This window comes from Siphateles boraxobius, unplaced genomic scaffold, assembly GCF_051911475.1.
Source record: "Siphateles boraxobius isolate OS27281-9 unplaced genomic scaffold, OSU_SipBor_1 77, whole genome shotgun sequence".
NCBI lineage: Eukaryota > Metazoa > Chordata > Actinopteri > Cypriniformes > Leuciscidae > Siphateles > Siphateles boraxobius.
Window position 1 is genome coordinate 5421955 of NW_027509205.1, and position 10133 is coordinate 5432087.

The following is a 10133-nucleotide window of genomic DNA, read 5'->3' on the forward strand; positions in this document are numbered from 1 at the left end:
CCAAAAGCCCAGTCTTTGCCTGACTTTCCCTAACATGTCAGTCCAGTTTCCTTGTCCTCCACCCTCTCTGTCAAATTTTACACCTAAAATTTTCAAATCATTGTCTTTAAAATCCAAATCTAGTCCAACTGTGTCCACGTTCCCCCACGGCCCGAAGAGCTGGGCCTCGGACTTACTCCTATTGAGCTTGGCGCCCGAGGCCCGACCGTACCAGTCAGTCAAGTCCATTGCTCTTCGTACTGATAAAAGGTCAGTCGCTAAAAGGGTCACGTCATCCATATATAAAACACAGGTCGTCGTCAGTCCACCAGTCCCTGGGATGTCTAGTCCTTTAATCCATTTATCCCTTCTCAAGATTTGTGCCAGTGGCTCAATACAAGCCACATACAGAAGGGGAGATAAAGGACACCCCTGACGGACGCCGCTGTAGAGTTTTACAGCTTTGGATAAATGCCCGTTAACCAAAATTCTGCTAGACAGATCGTTGTACAGCAGTCCCACCCAGGCTATAAACCTCCCAGGAAACCCCATTTTTTCCAGTACCTGGAACAGGTACTGGTGCGAGACGCGATCAAAGGCTTTTTCGAAATCTAAATTTAGGACTACTAGCCGAATGTTTCTGTCTCTCGCAAAACAGATGGCGTCTCTGATCAGTACCAGGCTGTCCGTGATCTTCCTGCCGGGCACAGCGCATGCTTGATCCAGGTGGATTACGTCCTCTAAAACAGTCGACATACGTGTTGCTAAAATCTTACTAAAAAGTTTACAATCATAATTTAAAAGAGTGATTGGTCGCCAGTTTCTCAGGTCAGTCTTGTCCCCTTTTTTGTATAGTAATGTAACTATCCCTACTCTAAAGCTGTCTGGAAGTCTGTCAAGAGTCTCAAGTTCTTTAAAAACTGTCAATAAGTCGTGTGCTAAAATGTCCCAGAAAGTCAGATAAAACTCAAAGGGGAGTCCATCCAAGCCTGGGGACTTCCCCTTTTTAAAACCTTTTAGCGCTTTGTGCATTTCTAAAAGAGTAAAATCTTGGGATAAAAGCACATCTGGACTCTTTACCTTTTTGTCTAAAAACCCTAAAACTTCCTCTAAGATGCCATTGTGTACCTCTTTAGTGCTGTATAAATTATTGTAAAAACTTTCAATTTCCCCTAAAATCAGATCTGTTGTATTTACCTCCCCACCTGTAAAAGTTTTTAAAGTATTAATTGACCCTCCCCGTGTTATTGTCTTTTTAAAAAAATATCTAGTACACTTTTCCCCTTCTTCTATTTCTCTCTCCTTACATCTTAAAATGACACCTTTAGTCTTTGTTTCGGACAAATCTGACATTTCTTTCTTTACTTCTTTAATTTCTTCTGTAAAATCCAATCCACTGTTTAAAAGGTTAAAATATCTCTGCAGTCTTTTTTGCAGCCCCATCATGCGTCTTTTTTCTTTATTCTTTTTTTCTTTTCCAATTTGTTTAAAAAACCGTCCTGTCCTTTGTTTCACCATCTCCCACCACTGTGCACGTGAGTCGAAAAAGTCTTGGAGGGTCTGCCATTGGCTGAACTGCTCCCTATATTCACTAATCACTTCCTCATCCTCTAATAGGGAGCAGTTCAGCTTCCACAGCCCTCCCCCTACGGTCACACCCGTGGGTAGTGAAAGGGTGCAGGAGAGCATCATGTGATCAGAAAAGAAGAGGGGGCTCAATGTAGCATCGGTCGGCGGGCAGTCCCTTGTAAAAACATAGTCAATTCGAGAGGCTCTGGCGCCATCACCACTGAACCAGGTGAAGCCCTCCTCTCTTTGATGCATTGTTTTAAAGCAGTCAACTAACTTAAAATCTTTGACTATATTTTGTAATAAAACCGATGTCTTGTCGACCTTAAAATCCTCTCCTACCCTCTTTCTATCCTGTCTTGATAAAACACAATTAAAATCCCCTGCTACCACTAGGGGAGCCCTCCCGAGCATGTGGGGCTGCAGGTCTTCTAAAAGCTCATACCTGTTGTTTTTACCTGTAAAACCATACACATTTAAAATGTTAAAATCCTTACCTAAAAAAGTCAGATTAGCTAAAATTGCCCGCCCATCCCTCACCACAGTGCTGCCCTTCACCAAAACATGGGGATTTTTTACTAAAATAGCAACACCGTCATTTTTGTTAAAATTGGACCCACTCCAGATGGAAAGTCCTGGGGTCCAAATCTCCTCCCACTTCCTGTAATTTGTTAAAAAAGGCAGACCACATTCTTGCAATAAAAACACATCTGACTTAAAAGATTTTAAAAAGGATAACACACTCTGTGCTCGTATATTGCTCTTCACACTTCTCACATTGATTGTGGAGATAGTGAGAGCCATGAGCAGTATGGTTAAAAGGGTGTGAGACATTTAAAAGCAACCAAGGGACTACAGAGGTATAATTAAAATCATGTTATTTCTTGTTGCACTTGCCTTCCCTTTTCCCCAGATGAGCTGGGATCAGGGGGGCAAGTGCTTGACGCCTCAGGGCTCGCAGAGAAGGCCTCTTGCGAATCCTTTGGCGATGATGTTCTTAGCTTGAAATGCAGAAAAGAGACTTCATTAGGAGATTCTGCGGGCCACATACGGTCTAGATCTTCCATGGGGGAACTATCTAGCCGATGCGCTACCCGCAGCTTTTTCTCCTCTGTTTGAACCAGAGGAGATCTCGCAGTTCTTTTCTGCACTTGAGCATTGGGGAGCGAAACATCTGTTTCACTCCCACTCGTGGACACACTAACCTCAGACACGGTTACTAGGGAGGAAGCCATTTCCTCCTCTTCATCCTCCATACTGTCTACTTTTTCAATTTCATTTTGAGGATTGGCTTCCTCCCCCTCACCAACTGCCAGAATTGACTCCGCCCCTGTGGCCGCCCCACTTCCTCTTTCCTGTCCAATCCCTGAGGCTGGCTGGGGGTTTGAATTTCCCGCCGAAACCTCGGGGCCCGCCTCCTCAATTGTTTGTTCTTTGGGTGGGGCGGCCATTTTGTTGCTTTTTAACTTGTTGGCAAAACTTTTAGGGCAGTCTCTGTAGAGATGGGATGATTCTCCACAGAGGTTGCACTTTCTGCCATTTTGGCACTCTTCAAAAATGTGCCCAATTTCTCTGCACTTCCTACACACTACTTCTTGGCATGCCTCGGCGAGATGTCCAAGTTTGCCACACTTGCGGCATAGCTTGGGCATCCCTTGGTAATGGATGTAGCCTCTATTCTCTCCCAACACAATCATAGAAGGTATTTGACTCAGGCCATGGTAGCTGTTGGGATCTGCCCATTGTTTAATGGGCACTCTCCACGCACAGCTCCAGATACCGTCTTCATCTAAAACCTTGACTGGTTGTCCACGAATAGAGCAATATCTTGCCAACCATACAGAAATATCTTCTCCACTAACTGTTTCATTAAACATCCTGACAATCACAACTTTCAGTGAATTATCAGTCAGTTTTTCCACAGTGAACATGGAGAAATTGGCTTTACACATTTCAAATCGAGTCCAAAAAGTACTTAGCAAGGAAGCAGAAGCAAAACTTACATCAAAGCCATGATTCAGGGGCAGAGTCAACAGGCAGTTTATGTCCACAACCTTAAAACCGAGTAACTGTTGGATGCACTTCCTAGAAAAGTCCAGCCTGGACATGACCCGGAGAGTGCCATCCTCTTTTGGTTTAAATTTAAAACGCACGCTGTGGTGCCTCCTCATGCCGGCACGAGCAGCCGACATGTTGGAGGCACCACTAGCCTGCTGCGGCTAAAACCCAACAATAAATATACAATAAATAAATTAAAACCTGCTTACCTTAAAACCAGAAGATTCCTCGTAGAACGAGTCGTCAATTAAAAGCCGCTTGTCAATGTACCTCCTGAAGGGTGTGTGTCCCGTGTGACAAGCAACACACGAGACCAAGTCCAACAAGAGGCGATCGCTGTCTCTACCAATAAGAACAGATACTACACTTGATCTTAGCCAAAAGGCCGAGAAGCGATGACACAATGACGCAGAGGCGGGGGAGCCGTCAAAGGCCACGCCCACCTGGGCCGTGGCGAGAGGGTCTAAAGGTCGCCAGCAAACAAGCTCAGCTCACAGCAATACAAGCTCAGCTTGACTGTTGACACCGAAAATGGATCACAGCAGAGCGCACAACACGACACTTTGGAGTGCAACCTGGGATTTTGGACCAACAAACATTCTGCCCTAAAAGTGAGCGGGCAGACCAAAGCGTACGTCGTAGAGACTTGAAACTCTTGAGGGATGGTAGTACCCGCCCGGTCTACAACATCACCAAGGCTCGGCCCAATCGGCCCCAAGGTGGCGCTGCAGCGATCAGAAGTACGAAATGCCTCGTAACTCCTGAACCGTCCGTCGCAGACCCAAGTGTCTTACATCACCGGAATCCTTGGCTCGGGCCGAACAAGACGCAGGCCTCGGATTCGATGGTTGCGCTGGCGAGATTTTCGGGTATTTGGGATTTTGTGAAAAAGCTACTTTTGCACACTAGTCCTAGGTCTTTCGCCCGATCTGACCCAAACCGGTGCAGAAAGATTCCCTGGAGTCTGATTGCCGACAGCGATGGGGAAAAAAGTCGGAATTTCGATTCACGTTGGCGACGGGACGCCAAAACGTTGGGAGTGGGCGAGGCGGGCTTTACTTAAATGGCCATAACTCTCCAACGGAATGAGACAATTACACCCAAGTCGGTACACCTGTGCACGGGCTCAGCCTGTGCTCAGGTGAAAAGGGATGTGGCGACTGGCCACTTGGTGGCGCTGTAAACAGTAAAAACAACAACATGAATACGGCCATAGGCGACTGTATGTCAGGTGATTTTTCACACATGCACAAGGTATTCATACCACATGATAGAACTCCTCATTCGGAACAACTTTGCTTCTAGGACCACTGCTGCCAATAAAAGCGCTGGTTGAATAATGGAGATTATTTGAAGAATGATGAAAAAAAAAACTAAAAAACAGCCCTACTTTTGCAGACTGGTCCTAGGTTGAGAGTTTTACATCTCTCGATCAACCACTGCAGTTCAATTCTCTGGACTTCCTAGGTCGTTAACTACCAGAAGAAGAGGAACTCGAACAATCTGCTCTTTTAACCAGTGTGTCCAGGGGAGAGCGCGAACGCAGTCCCCCACTACCATAAATTATGCAGTCGAGATTCCCACATTTGGGGAATTCGCAGGGGTCAGCACAACCGGAGTGCAATGGCCGAGCCTCGCCCTGGGTGAACCACCTTCCTGATCATGGTGTCTCCCCTGCCAGGTAAGTATGAATTCCCAGGCCTCCCGTCAGAGGCACCGTGTCCCTCTCCGCAATCCTCACCAACGGTCGGACAATCAAACACACACCTGATTCAACTCATCAGCTCATTCGTAAAAACTCCAAGAGATAAGAGAGAGACATCAAAAACCTGCAGAGTCGGGCTCTTTTGCTGTTGTTGTTGTGGATGATGTTGTTTTCATGCTCCGGATCCATGAGCCAAAAATCAATTTCATACGCGGTCACCGGATAGTGGACGAATCAGATGTTAAACGAGATAAGAACAGAGTTGTTGTTTTTTTTTCCCTCTCACACCACCATTACCTGTATAGCATATGATCACCTACAACACCTTTAAAGCACCCATACACAGCAATATACGTTACTTCCATTAACACCTGCTGCCACACAAGACTAAAACATCTCTTTCATTGAACACAGTTTTTGGGGGTGCACCGTTCCCAGAAGTACTGCAATACCGGGTCGATGCGTGGAGTGGACGGAGCAAGCCCCTCTTCCATCTCCCAGTTCCAAAAATCAATTTAATATATGGTGCCCGGGTAGGGCACGTATCAGATATTAAACTGATAAGAACAGATACTACACTTGATCTTAGCCAAAAGGCCGAGAAGCGATGACACAATGACGCAGGTACGGTGGCGGCCGGGACCTTCTCCGTGTGACCTCGGCCCCCCCATCCGAATAACGACGTGCGGCCCACCCTGCAGCGTTGATGTTATCCTCTGCTCGCACGCGTGGAGGGGGACCGTCACGCGTTTCCCCACCAGCAGGTTTCTGGTGACCCAGATGGCATCCTTGATGTGGTTGAGGGTGAGCCAGAGCGAGGCAAACGTTGGTGGTGTCAACTCCTTCAAGCCCTGACCCACCCCCAGGATGGCGAGCTTATAGTCCACCTGGGCCCCACCCGCTGGCAGGCACGGGAAAAACAGGGGGCCTGTCTTGGCCCACAGGTCCCGCGCAGCGCCGCACTCCCAGAGCAGATGTTGAACGGTCTCCGGGGAACCACATCCGGTGCGTGGGCAGGTGGAGTTTTTGGCCATGCATCTGGAGTGCATGACCGCCCTGACCGGGAGGATCTCATGAGCCACCATCCACGACAGGTCCTTAAGCCTGTTCTGGAGAGCTGGGTGGGCTGCGTTCCTCCAAACGTCTTTGGCCTCACCTAGTGTGAGGCCTGGAACTGGACTCACCGATTCTCGATCCTGCACAAGAGAGACGAGAGACTTGTGATTAGTTAAAACAGTGGCATCATTTGTTTCTAAAAGATATTTCTTTAAAAATTTCTTAATAAAACTATGCTCTTTTGACAAATTAAAAGACACTGGACTTTTAAGATCAATGGGTAAAATTTTCAAACTTCTTAGGTATGACCCCATCCAGAATCGGGTCATGGCTGCTGTCTTGTGTTCTCTGGATGGGGTCAGTGCATACTGGATATGGAGGGCGGCAAAGCGGCTGCCTAAAAACAGGTGGGGGTCTGGGAGGCCTTTCCCGCCATTCTCTTTTTTCTTTTTAACGACCTCCCTCTTGATTCGTTCCCACTTGGACCCCCACAGGAAATAAAATACCGCCCTCTCCAACTTAGCCAGGAATCGTCTTGGGGGACTAAAAACAGAACAGACAAGTAAAATTAGTGGTAAAATCACTGCTTTAAAAATTAAAATCTTGCCTTCTAACGTCAGTTGTCTTAGTCCCCAAAAGCCCAGTCTTTGTCTGACTTTCCCTAACATGTCAGTCCAGTTTCCTGGTCCTCCACCCTCCCTGTCAAATTTTACTCCTAAAATTTTCAAATCCTTTTCTTTAAAATCCAAATCTAGTCCTCCTGTGTCCACGTCGCCCCACGGCCCGAAGAGCAGGGCCTCGGACTTACTCCTGTTAAGCTTGGCGCCCGAGGCCCGACCGTACCAGTCAGTCAAGTCCATTGCTCTTCGTACTGATAAAAAGTCAGTCGCTAAAAGGGTCACGTCATCCATATATAAAACGCAGGTCGCCGTCAGTCCACCAGTTCCTGGGATATCTAGTCCTTTAATCCATTTATCCCTTCTCAAGATCTGTGCCAGTGGCTCAATACAAGCCACATACAGAAGGGGAGATAAAGGACACCCCTGACGGACACCGCTGTGGATATTTACAGCTTTGGAAAGATGCCCATTTGCAAGAAATTTGCTGCTTAAGCCCTCATACAGCAGTCCCACCCAAGCTATAAACCTCTCTGGAAAGCCCATTTTTTGCAGTACCTGAAGGAGGTACTGGTGCGAGACCCGATCAAAAGCTTTTTCAAAGTCTAAATTTAGGACTACAAGCCTAATGTTTCTGTCTCTCGCATAACAGATGGCGTCTCTGATCAGTACCAGGCTGTCTGTGATCTTCCTGCCGGGCACAGCGCAAGCTTGATCCAGGTGGATTACGTCCTCTAAAACAGTCGACATGCGTGTAGCTAAAATCTTACTAAAAAGTTTACAATCATAATTTAAAAGAGTGATTGGTCGCCAGTTTCTCAAGTCAGTCTTGTCTCCTTTTTTGTACAGTAATGTAACTATCCCTACTCTAAAGCTGTCTGGAAGTCTGTCAAGAGTCTCAAATTCTTTAAAAACTGTAAGTAAGTCATGTGCTAAAATGTCCCAGAAAGTCAGATAAAACTCAAAGGGGAGTCCGTCCATGCCCGGGGACTTCCCCTTCTTAAAACCCTTTAAAGCTTTTTCCAATTCTAAAAGATTAAAATCCTGGGATAAAAGCACATCTTGGACTCTTAACTTTTTCATCTAAAAACCCTAAAACGTCCTCTAAGATGCCATTGTGTACCTCTTTAGTGCCGTATAAATTACTGTAAAAACTTTCAATTTCCCCTAAAATCAGGTCAGTTGTATTTACTTCCCCCCCTCTAAAAGTTTTTAAAATATTGATCGACCCTCCCCGAGCTATTGTCTTTTTAAAAAAATACCTGGTACACTTCTCTCCTTCCTCTAACTCCCTTTCTCTACATCTTAAAATGACACCTTTGCTCTTTGTTTCAGACAGATCTGACATTTCTTTCTTTACTTCTTTTATTTCATTTGTAAAATCCAATCCATTGTTTAAAAGGTTAAAATATCTCTGCAGTTTTTTTTGCAACCCCATCATGCGTCTTTTTTCTTTATTCTTTTTTTCTTTTCCAATTTGTTTAAAAAACCGTCCTGTCCTTTGTTTCACCATCTCCCACCACTGTGCACGTGAGTCGTAAAAGTCCTGGAGGGTCTGCCATTGGCTGAACTGCTCCCTATACTCACTAACCACTTCCTCGTCCTCTAATAGGGAACAGTTCAGCTTCCACAGCCCTCCCCCTGCAGTCACACCCGTGGGGAGTGAAAGAGTGCAAGACAGCATCATGTGGTCGGAAAAAAAGAGGGGGGTCAATGTAGCATCGGTCGGCGGGAGGTCCCTGGTAAAAATATAGTCAATTCGAGAGGCTCTGGCACCGTCACCACTGAACCAGGTGAAGCCTTCCTCTATTTGATGCATTGTTTTAAAACAGTCAACTAACTTAAAATCTTTGACTATATTTTGTAATAAAACCGATGTCTTGTCGACCTTAAAATCCTCTCCTACCCTCCTTCTGTCCTTTTTTGATAATACACAATTAAAATCCCCTGCTACCACTAGGGGAGCCCTGCCTAGCATGTGGGGTTGCAAGTCTTCTAAAAGCTCATACCTGTTATTTTTTTCAGTAAAACCATACATATTTAAAATGTTAAGATCCTTACCTAAAAAAGTCAGATTTGCTAAAATTGCCCGCCCGTCCCTCACCACAGTGCTGCCCTTCACCAAAAGGTTGGGATTTTTTATTAAAATAGCAACACCGTCATTTTTGTTAAAATTGGACCCACTCCAAATGGAAAATCCTGGGGTCCAAATCTCCTCCCACTTCCTGTAATTTGTTAAAAAGGGCAAACCACATTCTTGCAATAAAAACACATCTGACTTAAAAGTTTTTAAAAAGGATAACACACTCTGTGCTCGCAAAGTAGACCTCACACTTCTCACATTGATTGTAGAGATAGTGAGGGCCATGAGCAGTATGGTTAAAAATACAAGCATTAATAGAAGGATAAAACCAAAAGACTGCAGAAAGTTACATTAAAATCATGTTATGTCATGTAGCACTTTTTCCTTTTCCCCAGAAAAACTGGGATCAGGAGGGCAAATGCTCGCCGCCTCAGAGTCCACAGAGAGAACCTCTTGTGGCTCCTTCGGTGACGATGTTCTAAGCTTAACGTGCAAAAAGGAGACTTCATTGGGAGATTCTGCGGGCCACATACGGTCTAGATCTAACGAAGAGGAACTATCTAGCCGATGCGATGCCCGCAGCCTTTTCTCCTCTGTTTGAAGCAGAGGAGATCTCGCAGACCTTTTTTGCACCTGAGCATTGGGGAGTGAACCCTCGGATTCACCCCCACTATCCACCACACTAACCTCCGATACGGTGTAGAGTGAGGAAGCCGTTGCATCCTCCTCCTCCTCCTCCATTTTGTTTTCACTTCTCTCTTGTTGGGGAACGGCTTCCTCACTCTGTTCGCTGTTAAAACTTGACTCCGCCCCTGTGGCCGCCCCACTTCCTTCCTCCTGCCCACTCCCTGAGGCTGGCTGGGAAATAGAATTTCCCGCCAAAACCTCAGGGACCGCCTCCTCCTTCCTTTGCTCTTTTGTTTGTTCCACATGTGGGGCGGCCATTTTGTTGCCTTTCAGTTTGTTGGCAAAACTTTTAGGGCAATCTCTGTAGAGATGGGATGACTCCCCACAGAGGTTGCACCGCCTGCCATTGGTACACTCTTCAAAAGTATGACCAATTTCT

The 10133-nt window shown here is 46.0% G+C and overlaps 2 non-coding genes and 1 pseudogene across 2 annotated transcripts; all 3 read right to left on the bottom strand.

Annotated features, from left to right (window-relative positions):
• Positions 1–3867: 3867 nt before the first annotated feature.
• On the bottom strand, positions 3868–4003 carry LOC143727511 (U2 spliceosomal RNA; annotated as a pseudogene).
• A 1128-nt stretch (positions 4004–5131) lies between these two features.
• LOC143726638 (U1 spliceosomal RNA) lies at positions 5132–5295 on the bottom strand. The gene has a single exon (XR_013198875.1). It is a non-coding gene; the product is annotated as a U1 spliceosomal RNA (small nuclear RNA).
• Positions 5296–5729: 434 nt separating this feature from the next.
• LOC143727050 (U2 spliceosomal RNA) lies at positions 5730–5920 on the bottom strand. Its single transcript, XR_013199260.1, has one exon. It is a non-coding gene; the product is annotated as a U2 spliceosomal RNA (small nuclear RNA).
• Between the last annotated feature and the right edge of the window lie 4213 nt (positions 5921–10133).